Here is a 15133-nt window from a genome sequence, read left to right on the forward strand (position 1 = left end):
AGCTAAAGTAAAATTAAACTAATTTTAATTAGTCTTTAATTGTTTAAGATGACATTTCAAACAAAATTTTTATTATTTTTCTATAAAAAAGTTCTTCCTCTTTAAAGTTTATTTTCCATAAATATTTATAATCACTCGTTTGCTATGTGCATATTTTGGGATTTTTTTTTTTTTTTTTTCACCCAGGCCAGAGTACAGTGGCGCTATCTCGGCTCACTGCAAGCTCCATCTCCCGGATTCACGCCATTCTCCTGCCTCACCCTCCCAAGTAGCTGGGACTACAGGCACCCGCCGCCGCACCCAGCTAATTTTTTTTATTTTTAGCAGAGACGGGGTTTCACCATGTTAGCCAGGATGGTCTCGATCTCCTGACCTCGTGATCCACCCGCCTTGGCCTCCCAAAGTATTTTGGGATTTTTTGTGCTTCAGACTTTTCTTTTTTTAGAAACTGATGTTTATTTTCCATTAATCTTATTTCCATGTTGCTTAAGAGCCCGTGCAAAGGCAGCTTAAGACCATTCAGTGGTTGCTTCTACCCATTCAGTGGCCTGAGACTGGAAGCTGCAGACCAGTCTTCCGTGGCAGGCTGAGCACTCCAGTCTTCAGAAGGGAACTGCTGAATAGTCACAGAGGGCACCTGTGCACCTTCAGACCAGTCTGCAACCTCAGGCTGAGTAGCAGTGAACTCAGGAGCTGAAGCAGTCCATTCACTCTGAAATTCCTTCTTGGTCACAGCCTTTTTGGCAGCAGCCTGCTCTTCTTTTTCAATCTCTTCAGGATCTCTGTAGAAGTAGAGATCAGGCATGACCTCCCACGGGTGTTCACAGGAAATGGTGCCACGCATGCGCAGAACTTCCTGAGCCGGCATCCCGCACTTCAAACCCACCGAGTGAGCTCGCTTGTCATTGCATGCGATGGCAATGTCCACATAGCACGAGCAGAATCTGTGTTACAGAGCAATGGTAGGTAGGTTAACATAAGATACCTCCATGAGAGGCTGGTGGTCAGCCCTGGGGTCAGTAACCACAAGAAGCCGTGGCTCCCAGAAAGTTGCCTGGATCTGGTTAGTGAAGTTTCCAGGAGTGAAGCGGCCAGCAATTGGAGTGGCTCCAGTGGCAGCAGCAAACTTCAGCATGGCCCTCTGGCCAGTATTCCTGCAGGATATAACGCTGACATCTGCAGGGTTTTCAATGGCAGCAATGGCACGAGCTGCCAGCAGAAGCTTCTCCCAGGTCCTCTTCAGATTTATGATGTAGATGCCATCACTTTTCCTTTTACAGATGTACTGTTCCATCTGGAAGTCAAGATTGGTGCCACCTAAGTGGGTTCCTGCTGCAAGGACATCCTCCTCCTTCATTTGCAGGAGATCAAGGCCTCCGGACGTTGTGAAAGTTTCCCTTTAAGTTACAACAGAAATCCAGAACAATGCCGTATGGACACCTCTGTGAGTAGCGCGGAAAGGCTTCAGACTTTTTTAACCAGGCAATAAATGCATGGGGTCCAATATTTAAAATGCCACATAGTGAAACTGTTTCCTGACACTCCCCATTTATTCATTCTCCCTGAAAACGACTCCTGTTACCAATTGCTTGAGGATTCTTCCGAAGGTATTCTATATGTGTATATATATGTATGTATTTCACCTATATATAAATTTAGTACTACCTATACATTATTTTGCACCTTTTTTTCACTTGAGAATATTTAAGGAGATTGACTTCAAACAGTCTTTTTTCAGAACTCAGATAATACTTTTTGTACTACATTTATCAACTTAGTCAATTTTGTGCAAACAATTCTCAATCAGATTTATAAGCATAACTTTTCCCTTAAGTTTTTCCAGGAAGTCATTAACACCTGTCACTCCAAAATGCATGACGTCATAGCTGCCATCAAAGGACTTCTAGAAGATCTAATTACTACAAAATATCAGTAAAATCAGATTGACCTCAAACCCTGTATCTTTCAAAAAAGAAATAATTTTGTTTTTCAAGCATTGTTATTGGGTATAGTAAAAATGATTTTTTTTCTTTTGTTTTTTTTTGTTTTGAGACAGAGTCTTTCTCACTCTGTTGCCCAGGCTGGAGTGCAGCGGCACGATCCTGGCTCACTGCAACCTCGACCTCTCAGGTTCAAGCAGTTCTCTTGCCTCAGCCTCCCCAGTAGCTAGGATTACAGGTGTGTGCCACCACACCCAGTTAATTTTCATATTTTTGTAGAGACAGGATGTTGCTATGTTGGCCAGGCTGGTCTCAAACTCCTGACCTCAAGTGATCTGCCCTTGTAGGCCTCCCAAAGTGCTGGGATTACCGGTGTGAGCCACCGTGCCCTGTCTATAGGTTATACCTCCTTAATGTTACAAATTGATGAAGATTAAGTAAATAAACCTCAGCAATGACTACTACATATTTTTAAGCAGATCTACTTTTGCTTCTCATAATCACTGAGCATCCATTTGAGCTTTATTCTTCTTTTCTTCCTTTTTTTGATAATGCTGGAAGACATGATGAACCAATAGCATCTGACCTTCACAAACTAGGCAGAGTTTCAAAAATAAGGTGCCTCGTTACACTTGTTTGGATTACTTTCTGAATCCCCATATTTTCTCACGTTGGCACAATTTTGCTTCAAGTTCATCATGGAATAGATGAGACAACAGGAAGCGATAGGCTTTCCCTACTCAGTGAGTCAGGCAGTAACCAAGAGATTAATGTGGATGAATTCAGGGCTTGTGAAGGCATCATTTCTCATCAAATGGAACTGTACTCTGCTGGACGGAAGTCTGAATATGTGTAATCTAATGCAGAGGTTCCAACTGATGTGACCCACAATGTTGACACCACCACCTCCCTCCTTGTCCTCGCTAGTGACCTAACGTGTGTCCACTGTGGAAAAATCTTTCTGTTACCAGAAACTGATCCCCATCCAGACTCTAAGAGAGGGTTCTTGGACCTTATGCAAGAAAGAATTCAGGGCAAGTCCACAGAGCAAAGTGAAAGCAAATTTATTAAGAAAGTAAAGGAATAAAGAATGGGGGCTGGGCACGGTGGCTCACGCCTGTAATCCCAGCACTTTGGGAGGCCGAGGCAAGCGGATCATGAGGTCAGGAGATTGAGACCATCCTGGCTACATGGTGAAACCCTGTCTCTACCAAAAATACAAAAAAATTAGCCAGGCGTGGTGGTGGGCACCTGTAGTCCCAGCTATTTAGGAGGCTGAGGCAGGAGAATGGCGTGAACCCAGGAGGTGGAGGTTGCAGTCAGCCGAGATCATGCCACTGCACTCTAGCCTGGGTGACAGAGCAAGACTCTGTCTCAAAAAAAAAAAAAAAAAAGAATGGCTATTCCATAGGTAGAGCAGCCTTGAGTGCTGCTGGTTGGCCATTTTTATGATATTTTCTTGATTATGTGCTAAACAAGAGGTGGATTATTCATGAGTTTTCCAGGAAAGGGGTGGGCAATTCCCGGAACTGAGGGTTCCCCCCATTTTAGACCATATAGGATGACTCCCTACATTGCCATGGCATTTGTAAACTGTCATGGTACTGGTGGAAGTGTCTTTTAGCATGCTAATATATTATAATTAGCATCTAATGAGCATTGAGCATGACCAATGGTGACTTTCATCTCCATTTTCATTTTGGTGGGATTTCGCCAGCTTCTTTACAGCAAACTGCTTTATCAGCAAGGTCTTTGGGACCTGTATTTTTGGCTGACCTCCTATCTTATCCTGTGACTAAAAATGCCCAACCTCCTTGGAATGCAACCCCATAGGTCTCAGCCTCATTTTACCTAGCCCCTATGCAAGATAGAGTTGCTCTGGTTCCAATGCCTCTGAAATTTCATGTCTAATTGATGATCCCAAGATGTTCAACCGTGTGTTCTGTGTCCTGGATGCTCCGCCTTCACCTCTGGCTGCCAATGCTGAGAGGCAGAAGTAGGAGAGAATAGGCTCTGGGGATCTGCTGGGCATTCATTCACGGAAACTGGAAGGATAGCTGGTCCTCTAAGGACACCAGTTCTGGTCCACAGGCCAGAACTTCTGCTAGCCCTTACCTCCTGTGATGGTTACTTTCAGGTGTTAACTGACTGGATAGCTGGTTAAGCACCATTTCTGGGTGTGTCTGTGAAAGTATGTTTGTGTGCGAATCCGGGGACTGACAGGGGAAGATCTGCTCTCATTGTGGGTGGGCACCATCCAATCAGCAGGGTGCCTAGATAGGACAAAAAGGCAGAGGAAAGGTGTATTTGTTTTTCCAAAAAGGATATTCTGGAACTGGGATGTCTCTTTTCTCCTGTCCTTGGACATCAGAACTCCAGGGGCTTAGGCCTTTGAACTTGGGAACTTGCACCAGCAGACCCCTGGGCAATCAGGCCTTCAGCCTCAGACTGAGAGTCACACCATGGACTTTCCTTTAGCCTTGGACAGCTATGCTGCTGGCTCCCCTGGTTCTCCAGCTTGCAGAAAGCCTATCATGGGACTTCTCAGGCTCCGTAATTGCATGAGCCAATCAATTCGTTTAATAAATCCTCTCTCGTATCTACCTGTATATATATTAATATATCCTATTTGTTCTGTCTCTGGAGAACTCTTAACTAATATACTTCCATTATGTGGGAATTTCTTAGATGCTGAATTGAGGAAAATGACATTTTTTTTTAACGTTACTGTTGGTTACCTCCCTATATAGTCAGTTCTTTTGCATCTGTTTGTTTGGATCAGCAGGAGAAGGCAACAGTGAGACCCCACCGAATATCTTCTCTTCTCTCTAGAAAGTACTCTGAACATATAATGCTGTGAACATGGCAGGTCTTATCATGTTTTCAGGATGATGAGATATGTATTGCATATTAAATACTCATACCTGGATATTAAATACTCAGGTTTTTAAAAAGTCTTATAACCATTCTAACTGACCATGATCCCAGATGGAACCCCTGCCTGCAGTCATTGCTTTTGTCTCTGCCACCTGGCTGCCCCTCTAGACAGCTTCCTTTCCTTCCTGGGCTGCTCCCAGGCAACTCAAAAAACTCAACTTCCTCCCCCAAAACTCAAATTCTTACTTTTTACGTAGAGCGAATGAAGTCTGTCTCAGCTTTCTTGCGAGGGAAAAGCTGCTTCAGTCAGTTGTGTTTTTAAATAACACCCCTTCCCACTTCGTGTAACAGAATGTTTTAGAAGCTTATGCTTAAAAATTTTTTTTCAGCCACAAATTGAGGCAGACTACTTTGATCAAGGTATTTTGTATTGGCTGAAAGGGTGCTTCTGCAGAGGGCTGGTGCAGGGGGCTGTAATTGAGAGAGTGGGAGGAGTAACCAGGAAGGAAACTGTTGATGAGCATGACTGTATGGGGGAGTCAGCCCAGCTGGAAAAAGGCCAGGACTTATGGAGAAAGGGCATGTGAGGCAGAGAGATGAGGGGGGAGTTTATTGGCTTCTATTGAGTTACTGAATGTTCTTTCTTCTTAGATATATAAGAAAAACTAAGTAATAAATCCTAAAAAGGCAAATGATGAAATTTACATTCTTTATTTTTCAAAAAGAACTTAGAAAACAAGGACAGGAAGGATATTTTTAAAATGTAATATAGAACATATTAAACCAATATTATGGTTGACAGTATTTAAGAGAAAAAGACAAATAACTAAAATTGATATTAGAACATTTATTGAGCATTTACTGTGTACGAGGCATTGAATTTGTTGCCTAACATGAATTATTTCATTTAAACCTCACAAAAGTTATACAAGGTATATATTCTATTACCCCTATTTAAATAATTAGGAAACTGAGGCAAAGGGAGTTTAAATAAGTTGCCTAATTATTAAGTCTCCTCACTTCCTAAGTAGTCTATAGCCTAGAAAAGATAAAAATAGACTGTGGATCTCAACAGTTCGCTCAGAGAGCATAGTCTTCATCGTGGGGCAGATGTGGGGCACTGCTGTGCTTAGCCATTTTCCCCTCCCCAGTCCTTGGTCAGCATCTCTAATTGACAATGACACTCCCTCATTCTTTCTTTTTCTTTCTTTTTTTAACCTCTGAATTTTTATTGGCCTCCTGCTCCCTAAAGGGTCCCCTGCTTCCGCTGGCTTAATGTCTCAGAACTTTGGTGTCTTTGGTCTCAGACACAACTTTGCCATCCACCATCCAGCGGCTGTTGATCTTTTGGATGGTTTGCATGGAGGTGCTGCTGTCCAGGGCATTATGAAGATTGAAGTTCTTGCCATCTTCCAACAGGCTGTTGCAGGTGGCTATCTCAGGTTCCAGCTTGACCTTGATGTTCAGCAGGGCCTCATACTCCTGGACCTGGTGCTGTTCCTCTGCCTGGGTCTGTGCCAGCTCTGACTCCAGGTGCATCAGGATCCCATTGAGCTGTTCCATCTGCAGGGCATAGCGGGCCTCCACCTCCCTCAGGCTGTTCTCCAAGCTGGCCTTCAGATTTCTCATGGAGTCCAGGTTGATCTCCAAGGACTGGACTGTATGTCTCAGCTCTGTGAGTGTCATCTCTGCAGCTCCAACGTCGGTGGACTGCGTGGTGACCACTGTGGTGCTCTCCTCAATCCGCTGAGACCAGTACTTGTCCAGCTCCTCTCAGTTCTTCAGAGCCAGCTCGTCATATTGGGTCCGGATGTCTGCCATGATCTTGAAATGATCCTGAGATTTGGGGGCATCTACCTCCACAGTCAACCCAGAGCTGGCAATCTGGACTTGTAGGCCTTTTACTTCCTCTTCGTGGTTCTTCCTCATGAAGAGCAGCTCCTCCTTTACAGCCTCGATCTCTGTCTCCAGCTGCAGCCAAGTGACATTGGTGTCATCAATGACTTTGCGGAGCCCATGGATGTTGCTCTCCACAGACTGGCACATGGTCAGCTCTGTCTCATACTTGACTCTGAAGTCATCAGCAGCTAGACAGGCATTGTCTGTCTGCAGAACGATGCGGGCATTGTCCACAGTAGTTGCGAAGTTCTGAGCCCTTAGGTCCTGGATAGTCTTGAAGTAATGGCTCCAGTGTCTGACCTGGGGTCCCTTCTTCCCCAGGTGCTTCCGGATTTTGCTCTCCAGCTTCCAGTTCTCACTCTCCAGGCTCCTCATTCTGTCCAGGCAGGAGGCCAGGTGGTTGTTTAGGCTTTGCATGGTCTCCTTGTTCTGGATGCTTCCCATTCCTGCCAGACCCCCGGCCATCCCCGCAGCCAGGCCGCCAGACCCCAAGCCGCCCCGGAAGCTGATGGAGCAGGACACGGAGTTCCCGGAACCAGATCCCCCGGCGCCTGCATAGATGCTGGCTGCCTGCTGACTGGCCGGGCGTGTAGCTGGGCACCTGGACAGAGCCCAGGGAACGGTAGTTGGTGGAGAAGGTGGAGCAAGTGGTGAAGCTCATGCTGTCCGGGGAAGAGAACGAGGGGACAGGACTCAGGCTTTGCCGACGACCGACATTCCCTCTTTCTAAGTCCAGATACAGAGCTCCAAGAACCCACAAGCGTGTAATCAAATGGAGCACACAGGGAGCAAGTTATTTGCGGCTGGATACTAAAGCATCAGGGTGAAGGAAAGGCTGCTTGCTGCTATCATTGCTATTTAACATTGCTCTCTAAATAGAGGCTAAATAAATTATAAGCAGCACTGCCGGATCCTGTTTGTATGGGCTCTAGACTGCTGACTGGGCCCCAACTCTGCATTCAGTGACGTCATATTGCAGCTTCACCTTGGTCGTTTTGGAGGTAATTATACTGGCAAACAGGCAAATGTTGCAATTACAGCCTTTTTTCTTTTTCTTGCTTCTCTTTTCTCTTAATTTTTGAGATTCAGTTGTTAGACATTTACTAGCATGACATTGATTTATAAGCTAGTAAAAAAGCTAACTATTGAAAAGGGGAGATCAAATGATCATTACTTAGAGAACATATGAGTTCATACACTGAAAACCTTAGAGGGGAAACAGTTCTCTCAGAGGTAACAACATTTCTGTACAATATTGTTACAGACTGCTGATTCATTCCTTCTAGACAGACAACATTCCTTCAGCATTGGGTGAGTTTGCAGGTTGCAAGTCTTGGTGCAGACAGCATCTGTGATTTCCATCATGTGGAGAAGCTGATATCAAGGGAGAAAAATAAGTCAGCATTTTGTGAGAGGCTGTGGTGGTGGGAGACTAACTGACATTTCACATCCCAGGTTCTAAAAGGCCTGGGGCCCAACAGCGTCCTGGCTTCCTTTGTTCTTCGGCTGTGCCCTGAAACACTGTAGTGTCCCTTCCTCTAAACTCCACTTTTTGTTTAAGCCAGTCCAATAAGAGGTTTCTTTCATTCCAGTCAAAATCAGCTTAATTAACGAAGTCATCTATTTATTCTTACTGAATCTATAAAGGAAAAGCCTCTAACTTCCTCCCTTGCCCTGATACCCTCCTTGCAGAAACATTAATGCTTTGCACAAGGATCAATAGGACTCTTCTTGTAACAACGTCAATACAAACTAGGTATTTTCTTAAGTTTTCTGCAATGATGTATTTAAATGTTATATAAAGTGACATTGATTTGTGGTGATAAATGTAATTAATGAAGTTGGGGGACAACACTCTGATGTTAAACCAAGGGATCTGATTTTAAAAATACTGATCTCTAAAAAGGCAGATATCTCATTAAAAACAGGCAAAAGATTTGAATAGATATTTCTCAAAAGAAGACATACAAGGCCAGGAATGGTGGTTTATGCCTGTAATTCCAGCACTTTGGGAAGCTGAGGCAGAAGAACTGCTTAAGCCCAGGAGTTCAAGATCAGCCTGGGCAACATAAGAGAGATGATGTCTCTACCAAAAATTAAACAAAAAAATTAGTTGGGCGTGGTGGTGAACACCTGTAGTCCCAGCTACTTGGGAGGCTGAGGCAGGAAGATTGGTTGAGCCTTGGAAGTCGAGGCTGCAGTGGGCCATGATGGTACCACGGTAATCCAGCCTGAGCAACAGAGCGAGACCCTCTATCAAAAAAAAAAAAAAAAAAAAAAAAAAAAAGACATACAAATGGCCAAGAGGTATATGAAAAAATACTCAGCATCACTAATCATCAGGAAAATGCAAATTAAAACTACAGTGAGATATTGTCTCACCCCAGTTAGAATGCCTATGATTAAAAAGAAAAAATAACATGCAAGCAACATGCAGAGAAAAGAGAACTCTTATACTCTTATACACTGTTGGTACAAGTGTAAATTAGTACAACCATTATGAAAAACAGTATGAAGATTTCTCAAAAATCTAAACATAGAACTACCATACGATCCAGCAACGTCATTACTAGGTACTTATCCAAAGAAATAGAAATCAGTATATCAAAGGGATAGCTGCACTTGCATGACTACTGTAGACCTATTCAAAATAGTAAAAATATAAAATCAACCTAAATGTCCATCAATGAATGAATGGATAAAGAAAATATGAAAGTGTGGTATATGTACACAATGAAATATTGTTAGACCATAAAAAGAATGATATCATGTGATCTGCAGCAACGTGGATGCAAATCAAGGTTGTTATGTTAAGGAAAATAAGCCAGACACAGAAAGACAAAGACTGCACGTTCTTACTCATATGAGGGAGCTAAAAAACTTGATTTTATGGACACAGAGAATAGAGTAATAGATATGAGAGACTAGGAAGGGTAGGTGGAGGGAAGGGGGAAATGAAGAGAGGTTGGTTATGGTGTAAATATACATTTAGATAGAATGAGTTCTAATGTTTGATAGCAGACGAGGGTGACTATACTTGGCGGCCATATTAAATATATTTCAACATAATTAGAAGAGAGTACTTGAAATGATACCAATACATGCAATTGATAAACGCTCAAGTGATGGATACCCCAAATACCCTGGCTTGATCATTACACATTCTAAGTATGTAACAGACATATGTGCTCTATAAATCTGTGAAATATTATGTATTAATGAAAGAAAAAATGACTGATCTCACTAGTGATGATAAATAACTGACTGCTAGTCATGTCTTCATCAGCACTGTGCTGAAAATTTTGAGATTCCTTCTTTCTAGTCCTCATTTTCTTATTGGCAATCAATCCCTCCCCTTCTCATGGAGCCTCCCACCATTCCCCACTCAAGGTGCACATTGGTGACATTCAAAGAATTTCCACCTCGGTCTGCTTCTTGATACTGTATCTAAATATATCTGCAGGTGTGAACAAAGCCTTCTGGTTAAAGTTCATAGGCCCAGAAAACATGTTACCATCTCTTGGAATGATAAGAAAGAAGTACCAAAGAGACCGAACTTGTAACAATTTTGAGAACGGGAAGCTGGAAAACTGTATGTTTTATATGGATTTCAGAAATTTAGAAAAAGCATCTGGGCTCTTTTTAGCAAATAATAGAAAAAATCAATACTTTCTCCTTTAGGAAGATTTTTATTATGTAAAGTTTTAAACATACACATAATAGAGCATATAAACAATGGAATGCATCTATAACCCAACCTCAATCATTATAAACATGTGGTTTCAAGGTTATTTTGAAGTAAATCCCAGCCACTGTATCATTTCTTTTTTCTGCCTTCAACTATCTTCTTTTTAATGACTTGAACACCAGCGCTGAGACTCATGATTTAACTGCCTAATTTCTTTGCTTCGTGCTTTGGAAAGGACAGGGATGGCATTTCCCACCTTGGCTGAGTTAAGTTAAAACTTTGTCTTGTAAATAAATACATAATTTCCTACCACACACTGCAAATCCAAATGAGACCTAGTTTCCATCAAGGGGCCAGATGTTTCTGGGCACCCACTGTCACTGCTCCTCCTGAGGGCCGGGCTGTGGCTGCCACAGGAGAATGCAGCCAGAATGGCTCCCCTTCTGCAATTCACTGCTCTTCAGACAGGCTGAGAATCTGCTCCTGCCTGCCAGGGCTTATGGGATCTGGCTCTTGAGAAAAATCTTGCTGGGGCAGGTCCTCTAGGAGTACCAACACTTTACCCTGAATGACGGTGAGTTGAGACTTTGTACAAATGTTAGCTGGCAAGTTGGTTTTGACACTCACCATCTTAGCTGATTTATGGAGTTAATACTGTCCTAGGCCTTTCTCAGGAAGACCTGGATTCCCGTCCTCAGAGAAGCTGAAAAAAGTGGCTTGGGCCAGTTATGGATATGCCCACAAGGAAAAGAGAGACTGTGGGAGGTTTGCAAGGCTGAGCAGCCTGTAGTTTTAACTCGGAAACTGGCAACCCAAGCCCAAACCAACTGTGCTAGTTCTTGTAAGGTGGAGAAGAACTAGATGGCAAAGGCTTTGATGTCACTCCTTTGGTGCTTGACCTTATTTCCTATTTGGAAAAACAGTTCTCTTACTAATGAGAATAGAAAATTGGGAGGCCTGTTGTATTAGTCTGTTCTCACGCTGTTAATAAAGACATATCCAAGACTGACTGGGTAATTTATAAAGAAAAAGAGGTTTAGTTCCACAAGGCTGGGGAGGCCTCGCAAGCATGGTGGAAGGCAAAGGAGGAGCAAAGACACATCTTACATGGTGACAGGCGAGAGAGCATGTGCAGGGGAACTGCCCTTTATAAAACCATCAGATCTCCTCAGACTTACTCACTTTCATAAGAACAGCATGGGAAAACTGTCCCTGTGATTCAGTTACCTCCCACCGGGTGCCTTCCATGACACGTGGGGATTATGGAAGCTACAATTCAAGATGAGATTTGGGTGGGGACACATCCAAACCATATCACCTGTAAAAGGCAGTAGAGTGGAGTTTTATAAAAATGTACAGTCACCCACATTTTAGGGACCAACACCATGGACTTTATCTTGCTCACCAAATTCTTCACATGATAGAGCTCATTCCCTATGGCCTTAGCATCTCAGGCACCACAGAACCTTCACTGCTTGAAATTCACTTATGAAGTCCGACAAATAACTTTCTTTAAACAAACAAAGAGGCATTTCTTCAACTTGAAGTATATAAAACAAACAAACAAAGATCCACCAACAAAACAAAAAAAGCAGTAAAATCTCAGAACTTTTGTGCAATGTTTCCAACCTGGCCACTTATTAAATAACCAGAACACCAAACCAACCAAAAGCTACGCAAGTGGCAGGCCACCCTGGGCAGAGCCCTGCCTGCCTGCTCATGGCTACCCCAGCTGGGGAGCAGGGCGTGATCATGCTGGAAGAAATGAGAGGTGGGCTTCCTCCTTGACTTTCAAACTCTAACCTTGGGGGCCCCTAGTCCTAACGCTGTATTCGGTAGCTGGAGCTATCCAGCCACATCAGGGGCAAGGGAAGGCAAACCAATTCTCAACTTCTTCCTTTGTTTCTAGCAGGAAGGAAGGCAATGGCTTCAGTTCCTTCACCTCTAGGTAACAAGGCAAAGGCCTCCAAAACCCAGGAAGAAAGGCTGTGAAGTTTTTGCTTCTTTTCCCAACTCAGGATGAGTGAGTGGGCTCCTAGAGAAAGACAGTCCTCCTACCACAGAACCCTGAAGGCTTCTAGCACCAAAGGCTCACTAACTCTTCTTCCCCTCTGTTTGCAGGTAAAGGGGGCGGGAGGCAGAAGAGCCCTTCTCCTGATTTGTGCCTGAAGGAGGCAAGAACCAGCATCTGCTATATGCCCTCATGATTCCTCCCTCAGCAGGAGAGGGGAGAGGCGAGGGTGCAAACGCTCTGGGCAGGTCAGTGCAGTTGGATGAAAGCCTCCAGCTCTTCTGGGATGAAGCCCTTGTAGGGCATCTTGTTCTTGTCCAGGGCCCGGGCTGCAAGGCATTGCAGGGTCATGTAGTTGAAGGGCTGCGTGTTGCCCCTGGCCAGCAGCTTTTCCTCCAGCAGCTCATAGGCTATCTTCCTAAAGGTGTTTGTGGCGTCTGTGTGGGCCCCTGCTTGGATCAGGGAGTTCATGATTGCCGGGCAGTTGTTCTGGGCTGCCATGTGTAGCCGGGTGTTGTTGTCAAAGTACCTGCTGTCTGGGTCGGCCCGCAGTTGAGCAGCACTTTGACTGCGTGCAGGGAGGTGAATCTGCCTCCATTTGTGGTCCACATTTATGGTGTCCTTGCCCACAGCCATGTGCAGAGGGGTGAAGCTGTTCTTGCCCCTGGGGGCACACTTGAGCAGATGGTAGATGGTCTGGTGCTTCAGGTGCTCCTGGCTAGGGGTGCACTCTACTTTCTCCAACAGATAGAGAAGGTAGAGGATTATGTCCAGGGCGCTGGTGAACTGGGCCGCGTCTTCAGGCTCCTTGGGCAGCGGCAGCTCCTTGGGTCCGGGAAACGTTCCATTTGCCAGACCCCTTTCGTGAGAACCTCTATGAGGTCTGCAAAGCCGATTTGTATGCCCAAGCTGCCTTTGGCTGCCCGGTCCTGCAGCACGTAAGGAAAGAGTTCCGGGAAGGAGAGGAAGCTGCTGGCGGTCATGGGGCTCAGAGGCTGGCTGACCTGCTGCATGGCCAGGTCCCACTTCCCCAAGTGGATGCAGCGCTGGAAATTGCCGCAGCCCGCCTACACCGTGCCCCAGTAACGGATGTAACAGGAAGTGTCGGGGTGAGAGGAGCAGAGGATTCGCCAACAGATCAACAGGGCCTGTATGCGCATCTCATCCAGGTGGCTTATCAGAGCTTCCAACTCCTCGGTGGTGTGGACCTCCCTGGAATAGCCATATGCCAAGACCAGCTTCTGGGGTTCTGGTTTGGGCAGGTGACTCCATGGCTCGTCTCCAGTGTTTAAGGATCCCAAGCAGATCTCGCTTCTTTTCCACATACGTGGCTCCCAGAAATTTCAAGGCTTCCAAGGCAGCTTCCGGGCTGGTGGGACAGCAGCTTTCATAAGATTCCTCGTTCAGTGGTTCCTCCGCGGAGGAGCTGCAGCATGGAGTCTCTGAGGCTGCGTGCACCCCCGGCTGGGGGAGAGCCTTCTTGGGGTAGCCCTGGCTGGGCCTCTCTCCCAGCGTCCTGCTCCTGGCTGGGCTGCTGCCGGATGAGGTACTCCACTATGCTAGTGTGGCCCGTCATGCTGGCACCAGCAGCGGGGTCCTGCGAAGGCCATCCCATGCGGGTCTGTCATCCCAGCAGCAGCTGCAGGCTCTCCAGGCTGCCAGACTCGGCTCAGTCTTGTAGGGCCATGTTGCCATTAGCGCTGCGCCGGTTCACCTGGGCGCCCTGCTCCAGCAGGTAACGGGTGATCTCTCGGTGGCCCTTGTAGCACGAGATCATGAGGCACATGTGGCCGTGCCAGTTGGCCACCTCCGGGTCGGTCTGGTTCTCGCCAGTGGCCATGGAAGCAGGCGGCGCTCAGGGGCGTGGAGTTGGTGCCCTGGTGCGGTTAGCCGAGGCCCTGTGGGGCAGCAGGCTCTGCACCACGTCCAGGTGGTAGGCGGCAGAGGTGGCCCACAGCGGCGGCGAGCCCTCTATGGTCTCACCACCCAAGTGTCCCTAGCCGCCAGCCTCCACCCTCGCGCCGCACCGGTTCACCGGGTATCCTACTGCGTCCAGGTGGCCGGAGCGTGCTGGGGGTGCACTCCACTTTCTCCAACAAGTAGAGCAGGTGGATGAGCAGCGGCGTTCCACTCGCTGGCCACCTCGCCTGTCAGTTTGTCCAGCTCCTCTGGGCTCCGGCTGGTGAACACCTTCTAGAGCAGCTGCAGCTACCGTCGCGGGCGGAGTCGTACACCGCGGTGCGGAGGTCCATAGTCTGGGCGCCGCAGGACACGGAGACAGCCGATTAGAGCCCGGATGGGCTGGCGGGCGGCAGCCTTCACCGTCTCCTCCGCCGCCACCTGAGGGGTTCCCGTATCATTTCATCTATACATATTTACTGTATATATCTCTTAGAGAACCAAATCCTTTAAAAATAACCAAAATATCATTATCACATCTAAAAATATAGTTTTAAAATAATATCAAACATCCACTGTGCACATTTCCTAAATTGTCTTACACATTGTTTATCCAGTGTGTACGTTTGAATTGAAACCCAAATAAGATACAAATATTGCTGTTGGCTGATGTATCTATACATTTTCCTCTTCACTTCTTTCCCTTGAGAGCCTTTGGCTGAAGAAACTGGGTTGAAGAGATCTCAGTGTCAGGATTTTGCTGAGTGTGTCAGTTATAAAGATTACTGATAAAAAGACTTCAATGTCCGGTGGATTTCA

At 45.7% G+C, this 15133-nt stretch overlaps 3 pseudogenes; all 3 read right to left on the minus strand.

The window, feature by feature from the left end:
• Positions 1-509: 509 nt before the first annotated feature.
• LOC100603355 lies at positions 510-3976 on the minus strand (annotated as a pseudogene).
• Positions 3977-6089: 2113 nt separating this feature from the next.
• LOC100589544 lies at positions 6090-7377 on the minus strand (annotated as a pseudogene).
• Positions 7378-12664: 5287 nt separating this feature from the next.
• LOC100597535 lies at positions 12665-14667 on the minus strand (annotated as a pseudogene).
• Between the last annotated feature and the right edge of the window lie 466 nt (positions 14668-15133).

This window comes from Nomascus leucogenys, chromosome 3 (genome assembly GCF_006542625.1).
Source record: "Nomascus leucogenys isolate Asia chromosome 3, Asia_NLE_v1, whole genome shotgun sequence".
NCBI lineage: Eukaryota > Metazoa > Chordata > Mammalia > Primates > Hylobatidae > Nomascus > Nomascus leucogenys.